Source organism: Ictidomys tridecemlineatus, chromosome 15 (assembly GCF_052094955.1).
Source record: "Ictidomys tridecemlineatus isolate mIctTri1 chromosome 15, mIctTri1.hap1, whole genome shotgun sequence".
Lineage (NCBI taxonomy): Eukaryota > Metazoa > Chordata > Mammalia > Rodentia > Sciuridae > Ictidomys > Ictidomys tridecemlineatus.
In genome coordinates this window covers 21,900,356-21,911,751 of record NC_135491.1, presented here as the reverse complement: position 1 = coordinate 21,911,751, position 11,396 = coordinate 21,900,356, and positions in this window count along the sequence as shown.

The window sequence follows — 11,396 nt, the reverse complement described above, 5'->3', positions numbered from 1 at the left end:
GACCTAGGGAAGAGTCATATGTCCTCCTTAAACCAAAGTAGGACTAGTTTCTGGCCTGCCATTCTGTGCTGGTATGGCTTGCAGCCAGTGGCCACTTGACAGGGCCAGGGTCCAGGATGGTAGAGTCCATGACGGAAAGGGTATGTGGGAGATCACTGCTATAATAGGAATATGTCTCCTCCAAAATCCATGTATTGGAAAGAAAATCTGAAGTGCAAATACATAAGGATGTGGGGCCTTTGGAGAGGGGTTTAGGTCTTGAGGTCTCTACCCTCACAAATGGATCAATGCCATCATAAAAGAAGCTGATGGGGGAAGCTGGCCTTTTTGCTTTCTGCCATGTGGGGACACAGAATTCCTTCCTGAGTTCAAGGCACATTTTGGGGAACAGAGAACAGCTCTCACCAGACACCAAACCTGCCTTGACCTTGACCTTCCCAACTCCAGAATCACAAGAAATAAATTTCTGTTCTTCATAAGCTATGCTATCCGGGGCATTCTGTCATAGCAGCACATATGGACAAAGCCTTGCTTCAGGCCCTTAGGGGGTGGAGCCTGGGTGGGCCTGTCGGAGGAGGGGAGGGTTACGGGACTGAAGCAGAAAGTGGAGGATCCACAGACCCTCTGCGTCTGTTCTCTTCGCGGTCTCACCCCCTGTCTTTCCCGTCACGAGGGTCCCTTGATGCCCACTGAAAGTTTCCATCTTTCCAGAGTCCAGGTAGCAGGTCCCAGAAGTGGGCAGTGTTTCCGGAAGGGACACCATCTTTGCATGTTCAGAGCCCACTTCAGAAGAGGGCAGTGCAGGGGACATGGGGCTGGGAGTATGCAGATGAGGGTTTGAGTCCCACTCTGTTAGGGCTCAGGGGTCAGCTGTCACTGCTCTTTACCACAGACAGGGGTCGCCACCCTGGCCAGCATGTCTCAGTCACGGTTTGGGGACTTTGACAAGATGAGGCCTTCAGGACGTGGCCCATCGAAGGAGTTTCACTGTTGAGTATTGAGGGAATCCCCCAAGGAGGGGTGGGAAGCTCACCTGCAGCGCTCCCTCCCAGGAGGCCCTCCAAGTCCCCAGGGAGAGTCCACTGAGGCTGCTTCAAGGCTCTGCAAACAGCTTCTAATTTACTTCCCTTAACTGCCCCGAAGGCCTAGAGCAACAGTTAAGAATCACATTACTGCCTTTTATTGTCTCTAATTTTTACCCAAACGGTTTCTGCTGCGCCAGCTAAACAGCGCTCTCTACTCACTCCGCACACCCAGGGACCCTAGCCTGCCGCGGGCATGCTCTGGAGAGGTCGACCATCTAATGCTCTCCCCTCCCCATTTAAGCCATGGACCGCCTCTGCTCTCTTCCCTGCAGCAGATAGGTGGCTTAGGGCCACAGGTCATATCCCGGCAGGGCCACAGCCAGGTGGGCTTTGGGAGGGAGGCCTGGGTCTGCCTGGCATCTGCATGCATGTGTGGTGGGGACCAGAAAGTGGATAGGGTGGGTCTGCTTGGCCTCTCTCCCCCTCCCCCTTTGACCTTTCAACTCTCTACCTTGGATCAGAGTGCAGCCCTGAGTAAGGGGGGGTGGCTCTTTTAAGCTGTGCTTTTAAGTCCTCTAAGAGGCAGAAACTCAAGTGAAACTGAATCCAGCAAAGAGGGACTGTGGAGCCATGCAACTGGAAGACTGAGAGGAGACAGCTTCAGGAATGGTTGGATCAAAGCTGCTCAGGATCCTGTCTCCCTCGCCCTTCAGCTCTGCCTTCTATCTCAGGCAGCAGAGAGAGTGCTGCATGCTTCCACCCTCCCAGTTTAGCAGCTCAGCAGAAGAGAGGCATCTACTGGGTCCAAGAATGATCCTGGTTAACTCCCAGGCCAGGCTCAGTTCACAGTCCATCACTGAGCCCTTCACTGTGTCTAGGGCAACATCCGGTCTCATTGGCCAGGTCTGGATCCCATGTCCCCATTCTGGTGGTCAGTGAAGTGAGGAAGAGGAGCCGGCTTAGTCACATGACCTGAAGTTAGGGAAAGCAGTGACTTTCCTAGTGGGACAACCAGGAACAGAGCCCACAGATGGGAATGGACCTCAGCCACTGATCTGGCACAAATCCCTTCACTCTCTCTTGCTCCAGCCCCTTCTTGGGATCCAGGGAAGAGTGGGAGGATCAGCTCTCCAAGAGCACCTGTCCCATGCTGCCTTTCCCAGCTACTTCCCTCTCCCCTGTACTCACCTCCTCTGGTGTAAACTTGATCCGTCTCACCTCTGTTCTCATTTCCCTCACCCACACCATCACAGCCTTGGCAGAGACTTGGAGACTCAGTGACACAGGCTGCAAGCTCTGACCATTCCAGCCTCAGTCTAACAGTCAAGCGTAGTCAGAGAAACCCAGAACCCAGGAGGCAGGGGCAGGAGCCTTCCTGGGACCACCGGCTGCTGTCCTGGAGGCAGCCCCCTCTGGTGGGTTGGAGAGAGCTCACTCCCAGTCCCACCAAGCCCTCTTCTTTCGGAAAGAGCCAACATGAGCTATGATAACCATCTCTTAATTATCGAAGGAATTCTATGCTTCATAAAATTGTTTTCTTTCGGAGAGGAAAAGAAAAGTCTTCTGAAAATAGGATTTGGGTGTGTTTCTCAGTAGAATGGGATGGGGCAGGCTTTCCTCTCTTAACTGGATCAGTGTCAACTGGGCTCCTGATTTCACGGGTCACCATGGCAATGGGAGGGCACAGGGCAAGGTGTCCTTGAAACATGGGTTTCTGGACCTGTGTCTCCAGGCTGCCCCTGCCAAACCAGCCTCATGTGCGTCTCCTGCTCTTTCTTGGTATTCTTACTACAAATGAGCTCAGACTCTGATGGGTTTTGAACCCAGGGCCTGTGAGAGCTGATGTTTCTATACATCACTGTCCCTGACGACTGTGTGATGTTATCAACTCCCTTTTACAGGTTAAAAGGCTGAAATTCCAAGACTCTAGAGCATTCATCCAAGGTTCCCTAGAGAGTCGGTGGCAGAGCAGGATATGGACCTCTGGCTCCCAGACTCTTCCCTTTGAGCACTACGCCCTGCTGGGCAAGAACTGCCACCAACATGCCCTGGACTCCAGCCCTCGTGGGCTCCTGGCGAACAGAACAAACATGGGATTCCTTTCCTCCTTCCCTTGCATGCCCTGATGGGGTTATGATTTATTGGCAACCTAGAGCAAATCCAGGGAGCTGGCCACCACATCAGATACCACTGGCCAGATGCCTTTCTTTTTCTCAGAGAGATGACTTGACTGAGCACGTGCCGCCAAATCTGGGACATGCTGTCCAGGATCTGGACTTCATGCCAATGGCACCTTCTGAAATGACAGAGCAGCATCATTACTCCCTTCCTGTGCTGAAAATGGACCTGCTTCCAGGTCGACAGTCTCAGCGTGGTTCTGCATCTACTTGCTGGTATTGTTAATTCCATTGGCCAGGATCGAATAAACTGCGGGGACCGGGGGCGGGGGGGGGGGGGTGGGCGGCTCATGTGACAATCACTCATCCTTCCTCCCTTCCTCTTTCCCTATAATATTATGCTTGTGACTGAAAAATTAAAATGATTCTTTGGGTCCTATATTTGATTGCTATTTGTCTGTCCATCCATCCATCCGTCCATCTATCCATCCACCATATCTCTCTTCCTTCTTTCCTGTCCATTTTTTAAAAATTTAATGAGTATTGATTTGAATCACTGCCCCTCTGAGTGCAAAGGTCATTCAGTCCGTCAAGTCTGTGTGTAGCTTGTCTTGTCCCCGGTCCTTCTCTACTGTTCCCTTTCACATGTCACCCGGTAGTTCAGGAAGGGTCTCTGCAAGGTGTCCTTGTGTGCAGGGACAAACAGAGCTTTTCCTCTCCCTGTCACTGAGGGTAAGTTCGTCTGGGCTGTCATTCTCTTGGATGCACGTGGCCCTGTCTTTGATCTGGAGCTAATTTATAGGCCCCCCAAAAGAATTGGTTTGTCTGAGGAGAGGAACCAAGGACAGAGAATTGAGTCTCATCCTTGAGTCAAAATGCAGATTTCCCATTGAAACACAAATCTTTCGTTTCCAAAGGTCAGCTGGAATGGTACTTAAAAAAAGAGTTGCAGCTGCTTTAGAATAAGGACACTGGAAACAAAAAAGTCCCATCCAAGAATACTCTCTGGCCCTGTGCCCGCAGCTTCTTCTGGATGAGACGGCCACATTATCATTCCCTCCAGCTCCTGTGTGTGGCTCAGCCTTGCACATGTGGAGATAGATGGTCAGTCAGTCAGATGGACAGGTGATGGCAGGGCCAGACCTTCCCAGGATGTGGGCACCCCAGCGTGGAGCCAGGGGGTTCTTCTTTAGTCTCGTGTTCCCAGTCAGCCTGACCTCTGGCCACATTCTATTTATCGACATCCCAGTGGTCCAGCTTTGGTCAGAGATGAGCACCCCTCACTCCCATATGATGTTTTGGGTCCACAGAGGCCAGGGTCCTGAACACGGGCATTCTCTATTCTTCCAAGGCCACACCTGACATCACCCCAATTTCCAGTTCCCTCCAACTCCCCAGTTCCTGCTTTTTGGATATTGTCTGCATGACCTCCTGAGGATCGCCCAGGGCCCGGACCTGCCACACTAGCAGTGGAGGCAGCAGAGACAGACGTTACTAAGCACGCTTGTTGCTTATTTACTGATCTACACCCACCTTGTTCCAAAAGCATTAAATGTGGATGACAAAAATACATACAGTACAAGAGTATTAAAATAGAAAAGAGATCAAGGTGAAGGGAAAATAAGGCATGAACAGCGAACTGAGGCCAGGGACCCAGTCAAAGAAGAAACTTGCACTTTAGAAGGTCATGGGGTCCGGAGGTCTGAATATGCTATAAACTAGCAAGAGTGACTCACGCTACAAATATACACTTCTTTTCCTTTACAAAAGGATTTTGTCAGAAGTATTTTTAAGGGAAATCTCAAGTCATTTGAAATGAGACATGGTTTACAAGAACTCCATTTACACACAGCTTGTAAGCAGCAGCTATGTGAAGAGCCATTGGTTGATGTCCACTTCTGTGGAACCCTTGTGCCTGTCCCTGGATATGTGATGTCACGTGGACAACAGCTTTTTTTCCTTCTTTCTGGACTTCCTGAAGCCAGTTGGTGAGTCAATATTATTGAGCACTGTTCAAATGCCCAGGGAGGACTGAGACACAGAAGCCTGGAGCTCAGTATCCAAGAGACGAGTGAATGGTGACATGGGTCATGCTGAGGATGTCCAGAGCTAGGAGAGCCTTGGGTGGAGGTGGGTTTTGGTGTTTCATTGGTTCATCACCTGCCCATTGTTCTCCCTCAGAGTCTTCCTTTCATTTTCAAAATTCACTGGAAAGGTCTCTTTACCAATTGAGGGTATTAACACAGTATCGGAGATTTGTCAATTATCTGTCTTGTAGATATTTCTCAATTCTGATATTAATTTGCTAATAGAGTTTTAGAATTAATTTTATTGAGGAACTCTTATAGGCCATGCTTTGTTCTGGCTCTGGGCTAAAACGAGGAGCAAAATGTAAACATCATCCTTGTACTTCAGCCTGAGGAGGGAAGGAAATATTAATCAATTAATCACACACACAAAGGACAGTCACCAGTCACCACTATCTCAAGTGTCCTGAGAGGTGGGAGGGATCACCAGCGATCATGGTGTGTGTGTGGGGGGGGGAGGGTATGTCTGTGAGGAGATGAGGGGCTGAGCCAGGTGAGAGTGGGCAGAGGTCCCTGCAGGAGAGTGGCCACAGGGCTAGAGGGCAGACAGCCAGGTGCCACGTGGCTGCACGTGGCTCAGTGAGGCCGAGCGACAGGGCCAGGTGTTTCATGCAGAGACATTGAAAGATGTCCAGAATACCTGCACCGATCTGATGAGGCTTTAAAAGGTGTCTGGGTTGGTGGAGATGGAGAGTGAAATGGGAGAGAGCACTTGAGGGCATCCAGGGAAGGGAGGGGGCCAAGGTGAGGGAGAAAGTGGACACTGGGCAATCCGGTAGAGAGAGAGGGGTTCCGAAAGCGCAGGGTGTGCTAGACTGTGAGCTGTAAGGCCAAGCATGGTCTCTAAGGCCGCGTGGAAAGGCGTGGCCAAGTTTGGGAGGGCGTGGCCAAGGGGCGTGGCCAAATGCGGAGAGCTCAGGTTTGACATTTCAACCCTGGCAGAACAGCTCCGGGACAGACCTGGAGGATTTCTGCAAGCTCCACAGAGAGCATGGATTAAGGGGAAATGGAAAATGAGACTTTTCCCCTGGTGATTTGCCCTGGGGGCCTCTGGGCGCTGCCTGAATGCAGGTTGATGGAGTCTGCATTCAGGAGGAGCTCAGGACCACTGTTGAAGCGGCACGGGTTGAATTTGTTGTTCTGGAGCCTTGAGTGCCCGTCCAGAAGCCACTGACCAGGCAGACATAGGACAGCCAGCATGTCCCCTGCAAGGTTCTGCTCCATGATTTGGAGGCCATGCTTCCGGTCTGTTCCCTGCATTTTTGCAACAGGAATTCCACTTGGGAACAGAAAGAAAAATAAAAGCGGTAATTTTTACCGGCAGTGTTCCCTATGAGTGTCTCTGCTGATAATTACAGAGCTGGGCCCACTTGGCTCCAGTCAGGGCAAGCTGGCTGGACCCCCGTCAGGAGCCACATGCATGCTCCAACCCCAGAGATGTGCATTTCTGATTTCTGACAGGACCACTGTTTAGCTGAGCTCATCTTACACCCTCCCCTTTCTTGCCCCTCTATCCTTCCTCTTCTTTGACTCTCCGTCCCCTCTCTTTCTATATTGGAGTGATCTTAAAATCCAAGAATATGGCAAGAGGCCTCTAACAAGGGGAGGGAGAATTAAGTCAAATAAATTACAGCTAAAAAAGAGGAATTAGGTTTAATTTAAGCAGGTAACAGAAAAGGATTGGGTTTGTCTTTCCCCTGTCTTGGAAGGAGACCACATCAGCTGTTTTTTTTGCCCAATGGAAGAGCAACATGGCTGCCTTGGTTCAGACCAGCCTCCTCCCTTACTCTCAGTCTTCTCCTGGACCCAGATTATAGGTTTGCAAGTCGCTGACCATGATTGAATTTTATCATTATTAAGGTTCAGTGCTAACCTCCTCCCCTTATTTCCTTCCCATTTAAAGTTTCAGGGATAATAAATTCTTTTGATTTAGCAATTATGGGAGCACAGAATTAGTCAAATGTGGGCTTTGAGAACAAAGTAGAATGGGGGCCTGGTGGGTTTTTGCCGAGATGCCACAAATACTTACAGGCCTGTGGCGGAAAGATCTGGGGAAATGGTGCTTTGTTAAGTCTGAAATTGGATGGGTTTTAATTTAAGAGCATAGCTCCAACCCTCACCTCTCTCTCTGAGCAGAAAAATAGTTATGTTTGTGGGTGACATATTCCTGAAGTCAATTGTGCTAAACCACTGTGTTGAAATACATTATATTGACTTGTCTGTGGCTGTGCTTTTCCGACTACAACATTGAGTTGGCTAGTAATAAAAATAAATAAGAATTGTATATCATTTCATTCATTTTTTTGTATTACATTTGCAAAATGCATAAGGATATAACACAATGTGTTGCAATAGAGTTTTAGAAAATACAATGATAAAATTAATCCTTGATACCGAACGATGGATGTGGGTGGATTAAAACAGAAAGTGGGGAGGAGCTGCTGGTGCTTTGAAGGTGCTTCCAGGTTGGGTGCTGGCCAGAGCTCTAGGTTCTCTGTGGGTTGGTGGAGGCCAGGACACACCTGTGCCATCCCTGATGCTCCCAAGGGGCCTCCAGAGGAGCCATCCCTCCTGTACAAATTGAGCGGGGCCTGCCTTCTTCGCCCTCAGCCAGCCATAACACTGCCTGGACTCTTCCCATCAATGTTTCTTGAGACCAGTTGAAGCTTGGTCCCCACAGGGCTGGACCTTGATGGGTGGCTAGGGTATCCTTGCTCATTAGCCATAGGTGAGGGACAAGAGAGTGAGGTTTGAGCAAAGCAGGAAACACGTTTGTTTGTTGCTGGTTTACTTTGTTTATGTAGCAGCCCAAGCTGAAATGGTTACTATGGGATATAGACAAAGAGGGACCCTGGCCCTGGGACCCTTGGGTTTACCTAAAGTCCCTCAGCAAATGCACAAGCCATTCACTTGCCGGTCTCTGGGCTTTGGCCTGCTGGGTATGGGGAACACCCCACTGTCCCTGGGAGCTCCAGCGTGGAGATTCCAGGATGAGGCACTCTGTGCCTTTTCCTTGTGGAAACCTGGTCTCCTCCCCTGAGGGGGCCGGTCAGGGAGAGCCATCAGACCAATACTTTGGCTGCTGGCTCTGGAAGCTCTCTGACACCCTTCCAAGGGTCTGCCAGCCCCAAAGTTAGATACATCACATGAATGTGCACATAAACATGGATGTGGACCAGGCACAAAGACACACACACACACACACACGCACACACACGTATGCACGCATGCACACATGATGCACACGTGGGGACACACACAGATTTGTCAGTGTACATGCTTACACCGGCAGAGGTACACATCGTGATGTGCACACAGATGACTCACCCCATCCCATTCCTAGGGCTTCTCCTAGGTGGGACATCCTCTCTCTTCCCCAACATAGCAATAAGGACCCCAGTGCCGTCCTCCCCTCCTTCCATCTCCCACCCAGACCAGCCCAGCCCAGCCCAGCCCCAGCGCCTCAGCAACACTGGTTCCTGTCCCTATGATCCATTCCCTAACAGGCAGAAGACCCTTTGGCTCTGGACTCTCGATGGTCCCTATTGCTCTGAGAACAAAGTCCCCTCCTCACCTCATTCCTTGAGTTGCCCGTGGTCTTTGAAGCTTGCCTAGTGTGGTCTCCAACTTCTCAGCGTTCTTTCCTAGACACTCCTTGTCCCCTGTTCACCCAGTAGTTGCACCAGCCTCTCTGTGGCTGCCCAGAGACCTGTAGTGGGGCCCTGTCCCCTCCTCCTCTTTAGTGCTGCTTTTCTGGGAGTCCTCTGCTATTGCTCCCCAGTTCCTCTTCCCAGAAGTGCCCTCTTGTAGCAGTCACTGCCTCATTTCCTTTTGAGAAAATATATTCTGTGGTCACCAGTGTGATTATGCTATCATGGAATTTGTCCCTCTCTCCAGCCTATCAGCTTCGGTGCAGTTCTGTGTCTCTCTCAGCTCTATTCCCACCAGCACTGGTGTTCAAAATTGGTGTCAAATGGATGAATCGATACTCTTACTGCAGGGACCTACAGTCACCCAAGGGCCTTGCTGCCCCATTTGCCCCTCAGGAGGAAGTGAGGAGGTTGCCGATCCCCTGGGACATCACCTGTCTCTGATAGTGACCTGGGACAAGAACCCAGTGTCCTCACTCCTGGCTAAGCTCAGAGGCTCCTCCACCCCACCCACATCAGCAATCCCAGGAGCTCCCTGAAAGACTTCAAGAAAGTCCCTTCCACCTTCCCACACCAGATAGGCCCTGATGCCGATGAAAGAAGAGAAAAGACCCGTCTGAGCCAGCTGGGGGCAGAGGCAGAGAAGGCCTGGGAAGATGGGGTGCCTGTGAGTATGGGGGTGACACAGGCAAGGGACATGCTCCTTACTCTGTGTCCCTCTCCATAGCAGGGTGACCTCTCTGCTTGTTCAGAACCACGTAGAGAGCTGAGTTGGATGTGGTGCAGTGGAATCCGGAAGTTTGGGACCTGGTAAACCCTGGGGGCAGGGGTGATGGAGAATAGGGGCTGGGTATGTAGGGGTGCAGAGAGCCTGCCTGGTTCGTCTGTGTGTGTTTGGGGCCATGAGAGGGAAGGGGGAGGGGAAGAACACACTGACCTGCGGGCTGCAGAGCATCTCAGGCAGGGGTGGGGCTGAGAGAGGCACCAGGAGACTGAGCATCATGGATGCCCTTTTCTTTCACACCGCCCACCAGCTGATAGTCCCCTGGCCCCTTCTGTCACAGCCCAAGTTGGCCACCTGTGCTGCAGGCTAGGCTGCAGCAGGGATGGAAGCTGCCCCAGCTACTGGCCAGTCCCGGCTCAGGCAGCCTCTGCCTCCCATGCCTGGCAACCTGTCTGGGCAGCAATTTCTTGGTGGCTTAAGGATGGGGACAGTGTCTGGGGTCTCCTCACTCTACCCAGTCTGGGGACCTTTGCATGGGCAGCATCCTGAGCTTCATAGCTTCTCCTCCAGTAGCCCCCCTCCTCCCAGACCAGGACCCAGCCTACCTGCCCCACAGCTGCATAGACCTGGATCTCAGTTTGGTAGCTCTAGTGTTTCTAGGCTGATCAGTTGACGAAACTGTGGGCTTCTTCTTCAAAAATATTTTTTAGTTGTTGATGGGCTTTTATTTATTTATATGCAGTGCTGAGAATTGAATCCAGCACTTCACACATGCTAGGAGAGCACTCTACCACTGAGCCACAGCCTCAGCCCCAAACCGTGGGCTTTTTAAAGAGCTGATTCTCTGCTGATTTGGCCAGCATAGCACAGGCCTGGCTTTTTGTAGACCTGGGTTACCATGTGCACGGAATCAACTGATGGGTGTGAGGAAGGTGTGCATGGCAGTTAAGTATGATCATGTGCACACATATGAGTGTTTTGAGCTCATGTGCACATTTATGAGAGTGTGCATGTGTGCCTATAGGCATGTGTGTGGGTATGAGGTGTGTATGCACTACAAGTGTGCATATGTGTACATGGTTGTTACAGATTGTTTGTGTCCCCCAGATTCACATGTTGAAGCCCTAACCCCCACTGTGATGGTATTTGGAGGGGGGGTCCTTGGCAGGTGACTAGGTTTAGGTGGGGTCTGAGGCCACCTCTCAGAGGATGGCACTTGTGCCCTTGTCAGAAGAGGAAGAATCGCCTCAGCTTGCACAGTCTCTTGGCTGGGTGAGGGGAGAGTATGTGGCATCCATCTGGCAACCAGGAAGAGCCCTCATCAAGCATCGAATCTGCAGGTACCTTGGTCTTGGACTTCCAGCTTCCAGAACTAAGAAATAAGCATCACTGGCTTACGCCTTCTGTCTCTGGTGCTTCACAACAGCAGACTGAGACAGAGGGTGCAGCATGCGAGTGTGCGTGTAGTTATAAGTGTGGGTGAGTGTGTGTATGTGTGTGTGACTGTGTGTGTTGACATTTTTTTCCAAATCCCAGATGTTGTGGAGGGATCTTTCCAGGGTGATGAATCTAAGTCCTCTAAGGCTGGTGTCCCCTTCAGTGGGGTCTGACCCTTGAAGGCTACTGGCACATGGCCAGCAATTCTCAGAAAGGTTTCCATCTTCAAAGGTCTTGGAAACCCCACGCAGAAGCTGTTGACCCCAGCCCACCACTGGTTTCACGTCAGCACATTTCTACAGGGTCTCTACTGAGTCACCCAGGTGGCTCCTCTGGGTAGGCATGGCCCGTGGTGT